At 34.2% G+C, this 15,242-nt stretch overlaps 1 pseudogene; it reads left to right on the top strand.

Annotated features, from left to right (window-relative positions):
• The first annotated feature begins 6,826 nt into the window (after positions 1–6,826).
• The window catches only part of LOC149744258 (transmembrane protein 182-like), a 67,376-nt pseudogene continuing 58,960 nt past the window's right edge, over positions 6,827–15,242 (top strand).

Genomic DNA, 15,242 nt, shown 5'->3' with positions numbered 1-15,242 from the left:
TTGATATTTTTGTGGAGCTGGGAGTTCTCTGGTGGTCTAGTGTCCTGAACTCGGCTCTCCAACCTCAGAGGCTCAGGCCTGACAACAGGTCAGAGCCCCAGGACCCTGTAAGCTGCACTACTTAGGAAAGCCTTAAGCCAACAGAAAAATCATGAATGGCTTCTCCTTTGTTCTTTTTTTTTTTTAACATCTTTATTGGGGTATAATTGCTTTACAATGGTGTGTTAGTTTCTGCTTTATAACAAAGTGAATCAGTTATACATATACATATGTTCCTATATCACTTCCCTCTTGCATCTCCCTCCCTCCCACCCTCCTTATCCCACCCCTGCAGGCGGTCACAAAGCACCAAGCCGATATCCCTGTGCCATGCGGCTGCTTCCCACTAGCTATCTACCTTACGTTTGTTAGTGTATATATGTCCATGCCTCTCTCTCGCCCTGTCACAGCTCACCCTTCCCCCTCCCCATATCCTCAAGTCCGTTCTCTAGTAGGTCTGTGTCTTTATTCCTGTCTTACCCCTAGGTTCTTCATGACATTTTTTTCTTAAATTCCATATATATGTGTTAGCATACAGTATTTGTCTTTTTCTTTCTGACTTACTTCACTCTGTATGACAGACTTTAGGTCTATCCACCTCATTACAAATAGCTCAATTTCATTTCTTTTTATGGCTGAGTAATATCCCATTGTATGTATATGCCACATCTTCTTTATCCATTCATCTGATGATGGGCTCTTAGGTTGTTTCCATCTCCAGGCTATTGTAAATAGAGCTGCAATGAACATTTTGGTACATGACTCTTTTTGAATTTTGGTTTTCTCAGGGTATATGCCGAGTACTGGGATTGCTGGGTCATATGGTAGTTATATTTGTAGTTTTTAAGGAACCTCCATATTGTTCTCCATAGTGGTTGAACCAATTCACATTCCCATCAGCAGTGCAAGAGTGTTCCCTTTGTTCCACACCCTCTCCAGCATTTATTGTTTCTAGATTTTTTAATGATGGCCATTCTGACTGGTGTGAGATGTTGTCTCATTGTAGTTTTGATTTGCTTTTCTCTAATGATCAATGATGTTGAGCATTCCATGCACATATGGACACCTTATCTTTGATAAAGGTGGCAGGAATGTACAGTGGAGAAAGGACAGCCTCTTCAATAAGTGGTGCTGGGAAAACAAGACAGGTACATGTAAAAGTATGAGATTAGATCACTCCCTAACACCATACACAAAAATAAGCTCAAAATGGATTAAAGACCTAAATGTAAGGCCAGAAACTATCAAACTCTTAGAGGAAAACATAGGCAGAACGCTCTATGACATAAATCACAGCAAGATCCTTTCTGACCCACCTCCTAGAGAAATGGAAATAAAAACAAAAATAAACAAATGGGACCTAATGAAACTTCAAAGCTTTTGCACAGCAAAGGAAACCATAAACAAGACCAAAAGGCAACCCTCAGAATGGGAGAAAATATTTGCAAATGAAGCAACTGACAAAAGATTAATCTCCAAAATTTACAAGCAGCTCATGCAGCTCAATAACAAAAAAACGAACAACCCAATCCAAAAATTCTCCTTTGTTCTTAATTGACTTCTGGCATCTGAAGTATGCCAGTTCCACCAGTGCTTCATGTAAGACCTGACAATAATTAACTACTCAAGCAACACACTGAAAATCTGGGCCATTGAAATCATGCCCCACTCTTTCATTCTGACAGAAAATTCATGGGTCTAAGTAATTTATCCTACTGCCAAACTGTTTTGGCTTGATGGAGGGGCTGAGTAAAAATAACGTATTTCTTCTTACTCATTAAAATGTGTCTGTTATGAACTTGCAGTCATCTGGCTCACTGTGATTTCTTAACTGGTTTCTGGATCTCTCATAAATATAATTCGGCCATATGTCATTGTTAAATAGGTTTTTCTATGGGGGCAGAACAAAAGCTTCTATTTCGTATTCTGGTATCTTGTTCATGTCATGCTCATGTTATCCCTTATAATGAACAAAACATAGTTCTTTTAAGATGAGGAATATTCTGTATCAGCTAGGATTTACCTTTTACAAAAGAGTTTTGCTTAAGTTAATTTTAGTTATGGGGTCTTGATTTAAATTATCTCATATTCCTTTGTACAATTAGTTATGAACTAGATAATACATTTTATTACCTCTCTACCTATTTTTCTTGTGTTTTGTGAATCAGATTTCCAGTTGTCCACTGACTGACCCAGCTTCTTTTGGTGAGTGTTTTATGATTGCTAATAAGATGATTCTGAAATAAAAGAAAACTTACTCTAGAGATAGGAATTTTATTTTCAAAAGTATGCCTTTTCTTTCTACCTACACAAAGAAATAGTGTATGTATTTGACTGGGACCAAGATATTTGAAGATGGAATAATTTTTTTTCTATAGATGTTTAATAGAGAAATGCAAAACTCAACAGCTCCCAATGAGATTAAAATATTTTTCAACCCTATATAATGCAAAGAAAACTTAGCAGTAAGTGATATTTGCTCAAGACTAAATGTGAGATTGGAAATCATAAAACCCTTAGAAGGGAACATAGAACACACTTTCACATAAATCATAGCAACATTGTTTTTGGATCAAACTCATAAGTTAAAAGAAATAAAAGCAAAGATAAAAAAACTGGGACCTAATTAAACTTAAAAGATTTTGCACAGCAAAGGAAACCATCAACAACATGAAAAGACAACCAACAGAATGAGAGAAAATATTTGCAAATGATATGACTTACAAGGGGTTAACATCCAAAATATATAAACAGCTCATATAACTGAATATTAAAAAAAAAAAAACTAAAAAATGGTCAGAAGACCTAAATAGACATTTCTCCAGAGAAGACATACAGATGGCCAATAGGCACATGAAAAGGTACTCAACCTCACTAATTATTAGAGAAATGCAAATCAAAACAGCAATGACATATCACCTCACACATGTCAGAATGGCTATCATCAAAAAGTCTACAAATAACAAATGTTGGAGAAGATGTAGAGAAAAGGGAACTCTCATACACTGTTGGTAGGAATGAAAATTGGTGCAGCCACTACAGCAAACAGTATGGAGGTCCTCAAAAAACTAAAAATAGAACTACCATGTGTTCTAGCAATTCCACTTCTGGGTATTTATCCAGAAAAAATGAAAAGTCTAATTCGAAAAGATATCTTCACTCCAATGTTCATAGCAACACAATTTACAATAGTCAAGACATGAAAACAATCCAAGTACTCATCAGCAGACATTGAGTTAAGAAAAGTGGTATACATATACAAGGGAATGTTACTCAGCCATGAAAAAGAAGGAAATCCTGCCACTTGCAGCAATGTGGATGGACCTAGAGAATATTATGCTTAGTGAAATAAGTCAGACAGAGAAGGACAAGTACTGTATGATATCACTTACATGTGGAATCTAAAAATAATTAAAATGAATGTATATGCAAAACAGAAACAGACTCACAGAATATAGAAAACAAACTTGTGGTTACCAAAGGGGAGAAGAAAGTGGGGAGGGACAAATTAGGGGTATAGGGTTAAGAGAGATACAAAATACTTGTATAAAATAGATAAGCAACAAGTATATACTATATAGCACAGGGAATTAGAGCCATTATCTTTTACTAACTTAGAGTATAATCTGCAAAAATACTGAATCACTCTACTGAACATGTGAAACTAATATGATATTGTAAATCAACTATATTTAAATTAAAAACACAATAAGTGATATTTGAGTGTTTATAGTACCATATAATAAACTATTTGATAACATTCAGGAAAATGTGAAATCTCAGTTATTCATTCTTTGGCAGAGGATACTGTGAAGAATGGTAAGATAATGAATTGAAAAGTTTCACATTTCAATTGTAGTTCCATTTCTTATATTACAAACTGGAAATAGGTTTCTTTATAGCTATAGAAAAGAATCTAGCTGTTATTTTTTGGTGGCACCTCAAGTATTTTATCTTCACACATACCACTGTGTTTTCAGTAAGATAGTGAAACAGTAATGGAGAATCTCTAACTATTTAAAAATTTATATGACACACAAAAAACGTAATAATGGGTTTCCCTGGTGGTGCAGTGGTTGAGAGCCCACCTGCCAATGCAGGGGACACGGGTTCGTGCCCTGGTCAGGGAAGATCCCACATGCTGCAGAGTGACTAGGCCCGTGAGCCATGTCCGCTGAGCCTGTGGGTCCGGAGCCTGTGCTCCACAATGGGAGAGGCCACAACAGTGAGAGGCCCGCGTACCACAAAACAAACAAAAAAAACCTGTAATATTAACAGTGCCAAATTTTGACTGAAATTGGACATATTGCATATAGAAAATGAAGCATACCTAGCCTTTTCTGTCTTATAAATTTAGGAAAACAGTTTTAAAATCAGTACTTAATATTAAATAAGAAAATAATCAGTAATTAATCAATGTAAGGAACATTTATTTTTACCAATGTTTCATTAGATATTAGGATTTAGCATCAATATTTAAAACTGATATCTGATAATTTTTCAAAAGTGAACACAAAACACACAAGTTAAATAGTTTTCAAGTATCTTAATGTTGTAAAGAAAAAAAATGTTCTATCAAGGTCTGTAACCACATATAATTCAGCTTTACATTTGGATAATTGTATTATTTCTTACTTGGAAGATAATGTCAATAACAAAATGATAATATTTTCTTTATAATTATGTAAAAGTGATAATAAATTTAGAAAGTTTTTTTTCTCAAAAGTATGTCAGATAACCTGATTGAACTGAAGTAGTTAAAATCATATTTTATGATGTGGTTGCTTAGTAACCATACATTACACATGTAATTTTGCATTTAATCTCAAGAAATCATTTACTCGCAATATGTTGGTATCTAATTAGACAAGATCTTTTCCCATGTTTCTTTAAATATTGATAGCATCTTCTTTCACATGAGGGATCCTCATGCAATATTAGCAATTTTGAAGATATATACAAATTGAGGGAAGTTAATGGGTTGTAAAATGAATTTTGACAAGAGGTAGCTATCCCCTTTGCAGTAGTATAAACGAGAACCTGAATGTATAATTCATAGTTCATGTGGGTGCTTAACTTCCTAAATATTTAGTGGTTAAGATAACGGTTACTATTTTAACTTTAACAGCAAACATAGTCCTTGGTTTCTAAAACTGGAGAGAAGTCAGATCTATATTATTCTTCAAATACTACCAGTTACATACTCTGCATTTCCTTATTTTAGTTATCAGCTATTTGTCACCAATACAACTTATTTTTATAAAAGCTAATGGAAAACTTTCATGTGACAGCATATGGTCACCTACACAAGATTTGAGTCCACAGTTGATTTATGAACCTTTGTACCAATAAGTAAATTAACTTTACACAGGGCTACTTAATGCTTGAAGATACCCTTGAGACTAAAGTCAAAGAAAATGTTCATAGCAATCTTTTCCTTTAATGCTGATAGTGATGTTCTTCTCAAAACATAAGTGTAAAGTCTGATCCCAACTTGCTTTATTTTCTTGGTATAATAGTAGGGACTTTGCCAAAAGAAAAGTACTTGGATTCTCTTTTCTTTGTGTGCCTTTCCCAGCTGCCTTTCACTCAGTTAAAGAATAATGTTTTCAGCCACCCAGCCTGAAGGTTTTGGGGAGGGTTGCATTCTTTTATTTATAAGCTATGAGGGATCAGGCCAGGTAGAAAGCCCTACAGGGCAGTTGACAAAGTCCATCTTCCTGGGACAGCCTCTCCAAGTCCCTTCTCCTGTCACTCCTATCCTGGCCACCTGTCCAAATCCTTCTTGTTTCTCTAAGCCCTGATAACATTCCTTGAACCATATATCACATTTTGCTTGTGTGTGAGAGTAATAAACCCAGCTATGATTAACTTCCCTAATGTTAAGGACCAGATCATAATATAACATTTTATTCTCCATAAAATATCACACAGTACTTAACAAATAGTGTATTCAAAGATCTATCTTTTCTCTCAGCTAATAATATTATCAATTAATAATATATCCTATATTATTTTTATTTGACTCATATGTCGATATCTTATGTTCCTTATTAATCACAGGTTATTCAAGGGCAATGCTTCTTTTTTATATCCAGAGGTCTCACACAGAACTATTTACAAAGACTCTTTACAAAGGTGTATTAAAAAAAGATGGATTGTTTACTTACGAGGTACCAGGAATTAGATGCTTTATGTGTGTTATATCTTAACAACAAACTTATGTTAGGTACTATTATTATTACCATTTTAATGGTGAAAAAAATGTTTAGAGACCTGTTCAAAGTCATAAGCTATTAAATAAATAGCAAGTTTAAACACACTTTTCCACTCACTTTTCCACCTTCTTTAAAACAATGTGATCTCTGATCCCACTGGCTTTCTATAAAGTCTCCTTTCCTAATTGTGCCTAAAATCTGATTAAATATATCATAACTTCCAGCATTCCTTGGTGCATGTCTAGCCCAATTCTTGCACCAACTGGTAGCAAGAGCATGATATTCATGACAAGAGAAAAGGTAGTCTTTTTATTTCTGTGAAATTTTACAATTGTATATCCTTTGTACAAAGGAGTGCTTATAGCCTCTCTGTTGAGTCTTCAAGACTAGTCTGTAAGTGCTGTGTTTAATATTATGATTTGTGGAGGGAAATGCACACTCTTTTTGTTTAATAATATTTATTCTAAGTGTTTTAATAATCACAATAATGTGTAATCTCCACTCCAGGTAGCCACTATTTCCACTATATATATCACTAACTAAACTTACATGGAAGAGAGAAGCTGATAACATATTTTTTTCCCTCTCCATTTTCTAGAGTTATTTTGTGAAATTGATAAGTGTGTGTATGTGTATGAGTGTGTGTGTGTGTATGTGTGGTAGAGACTTGTGGAATGGGCCTATTTTTTGTGTGTGTGTAGGAAACTTTGGAGCAAGTCTGTGGATAGCCCAATAGCTTAATTGAATCAAGTGATTTGCTTTTAATAGCTCTTCACCCACAGACCAGTGAAACCTAGACCAGTCACAAAAGATGTTAATCCTAGTCTTAAAATAGTGCCTTCTCTTGAGACCCACAGGCTGTGCCTTAGCAATTGGTCATTTCAGTGCTCCTTTTACATATAATTTTGAGCAATAAATTTACCAGTTCTAACATGAAGATTGGAATCACTGCTCTCATAGCAGGAATTATCGTTGCTATTGGCGTTATCCTGTTTCTTGTAGCATTTGGAACAGAATATTGGTTACTTGCAACGGAAACTTGTGAAAGTTTTGACTCTACCAATGGAACTTTGGACATTGAAGAAGAGGTAAACATAACTGTAATGAATGTATTCTTTAAAAATCATTGAATTTCAAATATTGCACATAAAGAAAATTTGTGTTTTAAAATTGACATGCTAGCACTGTAAGATGATTCTTTGGGTTTTAATTTCAATAGATTTTCTTTTTAAACTTTGTAAATATTTTTGAGGATTGATTTGTAGATTGGGGATATGGAACACAGAATTATTCTCATTAGAAAAACTCGTATATTATGTGAGACGTATGACAGGGAGCTTGATTGCATATTGTTGCAAGTTTATATATCAGGAATGTTATTCTCACATTAAAACCTAATAATCTTGATTATTAGTTTGAAAAATGTTCTCTTTGCTGGGATTTTGTTTTTGGCTATTTTCCCAATGATAACTAAGGGTTGTATTTGCCAAATATATATATATGTTAACAGTTGGACCATCAAAGCTAAAGTGGAGACTTCAGAGGAACTATAAAAGGAAATATCTCTAACCAATCATTAAATAAACTTGAAATATTATGTTTGTCTAGACAAGCTCTCATGAAGAAAAATTATTTTTTTTCAGGGCTGCTGAAAGTTGCTTCAGTTTTGTTATAACTTTAGTCCAACAAGAAAGTGTATTTTATGGAAAAGTTCACTTATGAACTAATATCTTTTTTTCAAACTTCAATGCCAGGAAACTCAAATATAATCATGTTCTTGCAATGGCTTCTTATGCAAAAAATGTATTTAGCCTCTGAGATGAGTCTCCAGTAAAGAAGAAAAGATATTGCTCCTCTTAAGGAGTCAGTACCACAGAGCTAGATGGCAGCCTAAACCAAACTTCTTTGGATTGTTCTATATGAGGATTGTGGAAAAGCTAAAGTCTTGGTTTTCAGAAAATTCGGAGGTTGGCTAAAGTTTTCTCTCATGACATCATTCTTTGTTTTGTATTCCATTTTTCCTTTCAGAGAGGCTTCCATTTCTGCAGCTCTTAATACTCTGTGCTCTTCACGCAGCATTATTAAAAACCTGCTGACAGCTAAAGCTCTGATTTACTTACCATCCATAGATTATAGGTGAATGTTGAAGCCCTACCACTTCCAGGAGTATTTGTATTATAAAGAGACAAACAATACATTTCTAATAGTAGATTACGGCTACCTTAGTTTGGGGCTATAGAGAGATTTTCTAAGGGGGTACCTTCTTGGCCTTTGTGATATCAAACTACTTAGGCTGCTGCATACTCCATTTGCATCTATGGTTATTTAGAAGTCCTAGATAGGAACTGTCAGTCCTCCCCAGGGGATAGTACTAGATGTGTATGAACAGCACTTTCAGACAACAAACTAGAATGTTAGTACTGGAAGTGGTCTTTGAAATTATCTAGTTCAAGTTGCAATAAGGACCAGTCACCTCACTCCAAAACCAGTGCTCTTTTTACTACACTAATTTGATGTCACTGCTTACAAAATCTATTTTTGTAACTAAAACAACCAGTGCATTGACTAACACACATTTAGCTCTTAGTAACATTTACTGAATGAATTATGCAGATAACGAAATTGATGTTCAAAAAGAGAAGTGACTTACTTAAGCCCAAAGAACTAGTGACTGAGCAACAACTGAAATCTAGGTTTTCCTGTCTCTCAGTCCACTATTCTGTTCAATGTTTCCTGACAATTTTATTACTTCAGGATATATTTTGTATTTTTTTCATGTGTGTAAGAAGCTAAGATAATATCTGGAGCTAATGTCTAATAAATAGGAAATGATAATTAGAAAATCAATTAATTATTTAACACATTTTTGTTCCTATAATAATTTGTTGAAATGAAGCTATCTCTAAGTCATAAAAAGTATAAGTGCTTATGAGTAAGAGAGAAAATGAGTTTGTATTTTCAGATTTCATAGACATGCACTTCATACAGACCACTTATATTCATGAATACTTTTTTCCATAATCACACTTGTTAGCAATAATATAAAAATATTACTTAAGGTATCTTAAATATTTTAATTATGGAAATGTAAAAGCTCTTATTGAGGATAGTAGTAATTATTATTCAGTAGTCTATACTATTTCCACATTAAAAATACTGTTAAGAATGGTACTTGCTGGAAAAAATAAATTAATAATAATAATGAATCAGAAGATCTTAAAAACTTAGAGTTTATTTAATGCATTTATTTCTGTTTTCCAGTCAGGAATTATATAGGATGAGAAGCTAATATGACACTTATGTGGAGAAAGCAGAGAACAATATGAGGACGTAATGTTGTACATATTAGCTTATTTTTGTCACCATCATATAACATAGTCTTTTGGAGCAATAATAATTAAAGCACAGAGACAGAAAAGAAAAATGTTGATCCATAGCTAATCTCCTATCTTATATTGGTTAACAATTCCCACCCATATTCTCCTCTCATAATACACAGCCAATCATAGCTGTTAGCAAATTGACAAATATCGTCAGTAGGTCCTTTCCTTGTTGGCCACTGTTGAACTCAAGGATTCTCAAACTACTGTGTGCTATAGAATTACGAGGGGAGAAATTTAAAAATTTAGTTTTATGGCCTTCACTGCTCAGAGAATACGAGTCAATGTCTAAGTCTACAAATTTGCATTTTTAACATTTGGATCTTAAGCACACTTTTCTATACTATGTCAAACATAGACATATGAAAAGTGAAGTTTGGAAAACATACCCAGTATATAGTTTAGAGATTGAGAGAAGTACTGAAAGCTATATTTACATTGCCCAAATACATTAGTCATATAAAATAGTCACTTTTTTTGGTTTCCACTAATTTAGATTACCTGGAGCTGTACTATAGTTTCCAGGTTTTGTAATATCATTATTTTTAGAGCTGCTTAAATTTAAAAGACTACACAAACTTTCAGAAATCATATATAGATGACTTAAGACAATAAATTGTTGAATCCCTCTTGAACATTTAGAAACACCCATTTATATCAGTAAAACTATTCTACTAATTAAATGGAGCTCTTTATGGACTATGGGTAGGCAAGATATTTAAGGTTTAGCTTAAAAACTATGTACTTGAAAGTAATAAAACTAGATTTCTTAAAATATGTCTTTTGTTTAGGCTTTCTACTAGTCAATCTGGCCTTATCTTGTATGCTTTGGAATAGGTGAGGTTTGACTGTTCAAATCTTATTTTTCTAGTCATAACACTTTGAGAAATTTAAATAGTGGATATACCCTTATTACAATACTTTACAATGAATTTCTGTGTCTTAGAGACATTTTTGCCAGTCAGACTAGTGCAAATGAGCAACATAACTGATGTTACTGGTGGATCTCAACTCATTGGCTGTGATAATGGAAAAAGGCCGTGCTATAATTATTAAGCAAAAGTTATAGTGCAATGGTTCTCTATAAGTTATTGTCTAGGTAGACATATAAAATAAATATATAACCTTTAAGGATAATAAAGTTTTTAAGCTATAATATTTATGTATTAGTGGGACAATAGTTTAACTGATATTGTCCTTCTGAGAGCACTAATCCCTCAGTCACACAGCACACAATCAACAGACTATCTCTAAGGTCCTGCTACAATTCAAGAAGATGTAAAATTTATGCTCTCCATTTAAATTGCTGTTGATTAGGTGGTAAGTCAACTGAAGATATGTATTGAGCCTACTCTAGGCCTAATACTGTGCATCTAATTTTTAAATCTTATTTTCAAAAATTTTATTTAAAACGTTTTATTATGAAAAAATTCAAACATACAAAATAGTAGATGAAATAGTTTAATGATCATTTAACTACCTACCACCAGACATAAAAATATCAACATTTTCCCATTCTTTTGATTTTTTAGCAATATAAATCTTCCCTACTCAAATTAAAGTCCACATACCAGCAGCAATGGCATCACTTGGGAGCCTTTTGAAAACGCAGAATTTTAGGCTCCATCCAGATGTAATAAATCAGAATATACATGTTAAGAAGACCTCTAGTTTATTTGTGTGCTTGTTAAAATTTGAGAGGCATTGATACAAAGCAAATGCCAGACAGCACTTCCTATAATGCACTTTCTACACTGCAGGTAAATAACACTCAGTATGTTATAGAGTTCTGTGTAAAATTAGATTTTGTTTGCACAGCAAGAATTTTAAAGGCTTAAAAAATAATTTATTCATGGTATGATGAAGGTGTGAGAGACCAAGAGGAAATGTACTTCACAGAACATCATGAAGGTTTCTTCTGGAGGTGATGGTTTTTTGGAGATGATCCACAAACTTCAGTTTGGAGATACTGGTTTAGTGAGTATGAGATATTATTATGTGATATTTTAAAGGTATGGACTCATGTGATACACCACATTAACAAAGTGAAGAATAAAAACCATATGATCGGGCTTCCCTGGTGGCACAGTGGTTGAGAGTCTGCCTGCCGATGCAGGGGACACGGGTTTGTGCCCCGGTCTGGGAAGATCCCACATGCCACGGAGCATCTGGGCCCATGAGCCATGGCCACTGAGCCTGTGCATCCAGAGCCTGTGCTCCACATGGGAGAGACCACAACAGTGAGAGGTCTGCATACTGCAAAAACAAAAAAAACAAACAAAACAAAACAAAACAAAACACATATGATCATTTCAATAGATGCAGAAAAATGTTTGGACAACATTCAACACCCATATGATAAAAACTCTCCAGAAAGTGGGCATAGAGAGAACCTACCTCAACAAAATAAAGGCCATATATGACAAACCTACAGCTAAAATGATACTCAACAGTGAAAAGCTGAAAGCATTTCCTCTAAGATCAGGAACAAGTCAAGGATGTCCACCCTCACCACTTTTATTCAACACAGTTTTGGAAGTCCTAGCCATGGCAACCCGAGAAGAAAAAGAAATAAAAGAATCCAAATTGGAAAAGAAGCAAAACAGTAACTGTTTGCAGATGACATGATACTATACATAGAAAATCCTAAAGATGCTACCAGAAAGCTACTAGAGCTCATCAATGAATTTGGTAAAGTTGCAGGATACAAATTAATATACAGAAGTCTGTTACCTTTCTTAACACTAACAGCAAAAGATCAGAAAAAGAAATTAAGGAAACTATCCCATTTACCATTGTATCAAAAAGAATAAAATACCTAGGAATAAACATGCCTAAGGAGGCAAAAGACCTGTACTCTAAAAAATATAAGATGCTGATGAAAGAAATCAAAGATGGCACAAACAGATAGAAAGGTATACCATCTTCTTGGATTGCAAGATTCAATAGTGTCAAAATGACTATACTACCCAAGGCAATCTACAGATTTAATACAAAGAGTCATGGACATATACACACTAACAAACGTAGTAAGGTAGATAGCTAGGGGGAAGCAGCCGCAAGGCACAGGGATATTAGCTCGGTGCTTTGTGACAGCCTGGAGGGGTGGGATAGGGAGAGTGGGAGGGAGGGAGACGCAAGAGGGAAGACATATGGGAACATATGTATATGTATAACTGATTCACTTTGTTATAAAGCAGAAACTAACACACCATTGTAAAGCAATTATACCCCAATAAAGATGTTTAAAAAAAAAAATTTTTATGGAAACACAAAAGACCCTGAATAGCCAAAGCAATCCTGAGAAAGAAAAATGGAGCTGGAGGAATCAGGCTCCCTGACTTCAGACTATACTACAAAGCTACAGTCATCAAAACAGTATGGTGCTGGCACAGAAACAGAAATATAGATCAATGGAACAGGATAGAAAGCCCAGAAATAAACCCTAGCACCTATAGTCAATTAATCTATGACAATGGAGGCAAGAATAAACAATGGAGAAAAGACAGACACTTCAATAAGTGGAGCTGGGAAAACTGGAGATCTACATGTAAAAGAATGAAATTAGAACATTCTCTAACACCACACACAAAAGTAAACTCAAAAAAAAAAAAACCTCAAAATGGATTAAAGACTTAAGAGTAAGACCAGACACTATAAAACTCTTAGAGGAAAACAGGCAGAATACACTTTGACATAAATTACAGCAATATTGTTTTGGATATACTTCCTAGAGTAATGAAAATTTTAAAAAAATTAAAATATGGGACCTGATTAAACTTAAAAGCTTTTGCACAACAAAGGAAACCATAAACAAACAAAAAGACAACCTACACAATGGGATAAAATGTTTCCAAAAGATGCGACCACCAAAAGGTTAATCTCCAAAATATACAAAGAGCTCATGCAGATCAATAATAATAATAAAAAAAAACTCATTCAGATAATGGGCAGCAGATCTAAACAGACATTTTTCCAAAGAAGACATACAGATGGTCAAAAAGCACATGAGAAAATGCTCAACATTGCTAATCATTAGAGAAATGAAAACCAAAACTATAGGGACTTCCCTGGCAGCCCCATGCTTAAGACTTCACCTTCCAATGCAGGAGGTGCAAGTTCGATCCCTGATCAGGGAGCTAAGACCTCACATGCCTTGAGGCCAAAAAGCCAAAATATAAAACAGAAGCAATATTGTAACAAATTCAATAAAGACTTTAAAAATGGTCCACATCAAAAAAAATCTTTAAAAAAAGTCAAAACTACAATGACATTGCAGTGCTGTTTACAATAACCAAGACATGGAAGCAAACTAAATGTCCATTGACAGAAAACAGATGAAGAAGATATGGAACATATATACAATGAAATGTTACTCAGCCATTAAACGGAAGGAAATAATGCCATTTGCAGCAACCTGGATGGACCTGGAGATTATCATACTAAGTGAAGTGAGTCAGACAGAGAAAGACAAATAACACATGATATCACTTATATGCCGAGTGTAAAAGAAAAAGAATGATGCAAACAAACTTATTTACAAAACAGAAACAGACTCACAGACTTAGGGAACAAACTTATGGTTACCAGGGAGGAAGGGTGGTGTGGAGGGATAGATTTGGAGTTTGGTGTTGACATGTACACACTGTAATATTTAAAATACATAACCAACAAAGTCTACTGCATATCACAGGAACTCTGCTCAATACTCTGTAATAACCTAAATGGGAGAAGAATTTGAAAAGTAAAAGATACATGTAGATGTATAACCAAATCACTTTGCTGTACACCCGAAACTAACAACATTGTTAATCAAGTATACTCCAATATAAAATAAAATTTTTAAAAAGTGTTCAAAAATAGTTTATTAGAGTTTGGGGAATTTAAAGGCAAATTATTTCACTAATCAGTAGACACAGCAACTTAGATATTTAAATATTTAAGAACAATTTTGTCATTATTGTGTATTGATATAATATGCTTATATATAACATTGGTTAAGTTTTATTATGTGAACTGTTTATATATATAATTTTACATCATGGAAATATCAAGCATATCCACATTAAACATAATATAATAATAATAATGATAATAATAATAATAATAAGCTACAATGAGGTGTCACCCCACATCAGTCAGAATGGTCATCATCAACAAGTCTACAAATAGTAAAAGCTGGCGAGGGTAAGAGAAAAGAGAACAATCGTACACTGCTGGGGGAATGTAAATTGGTACAACCACTATGGGAACAGTATGCAGGTTCCCTAAAAAACTTAAAATAGAGCTACCATATGATCCAGCAATTCCACTCCTGGGCATTGCTGGATCATATTTCCAGAGAAAGCCATAATTTGAAAAGATACATGCACCCCAATGTTCATGGCAGCACTATTTACAATAGCCAAGACATGACATGGAACTAATCTAAATGTCCATCAACAGATGAAGGGATAAAGAAGATGTAGCATACACACACACACACACACACACACACACACACACAATGGAATATTACTCAGCCATAAAAAAGAATAAAATAATGTCATTTGCAGCAATATCGATGGACCTAGAGATTATCATACTAAGTGAAGTAAGTCGCATA

This window comes from Delphinapterus leucas, chromosome X (assembly GCF_059928025.1).
Source record: "Delphinapterus leucas isolate spDelLeu-1000000601 "Yukka" chromosome X, BTC_Dleu_Yukka2, whole genome shotgun sequence".
NCBI classification, from domain to species: Eukaryota; Metazoa; Chordata; class Mammalia; order Artiodactyla; family Monodontidae; genus Delphinapterus; species Delphinapterus leucas.
Note: the sequence above shows the minus strand (reverse complement) of the source record. Positions and strands in the feature narration are given on the sequence as shown.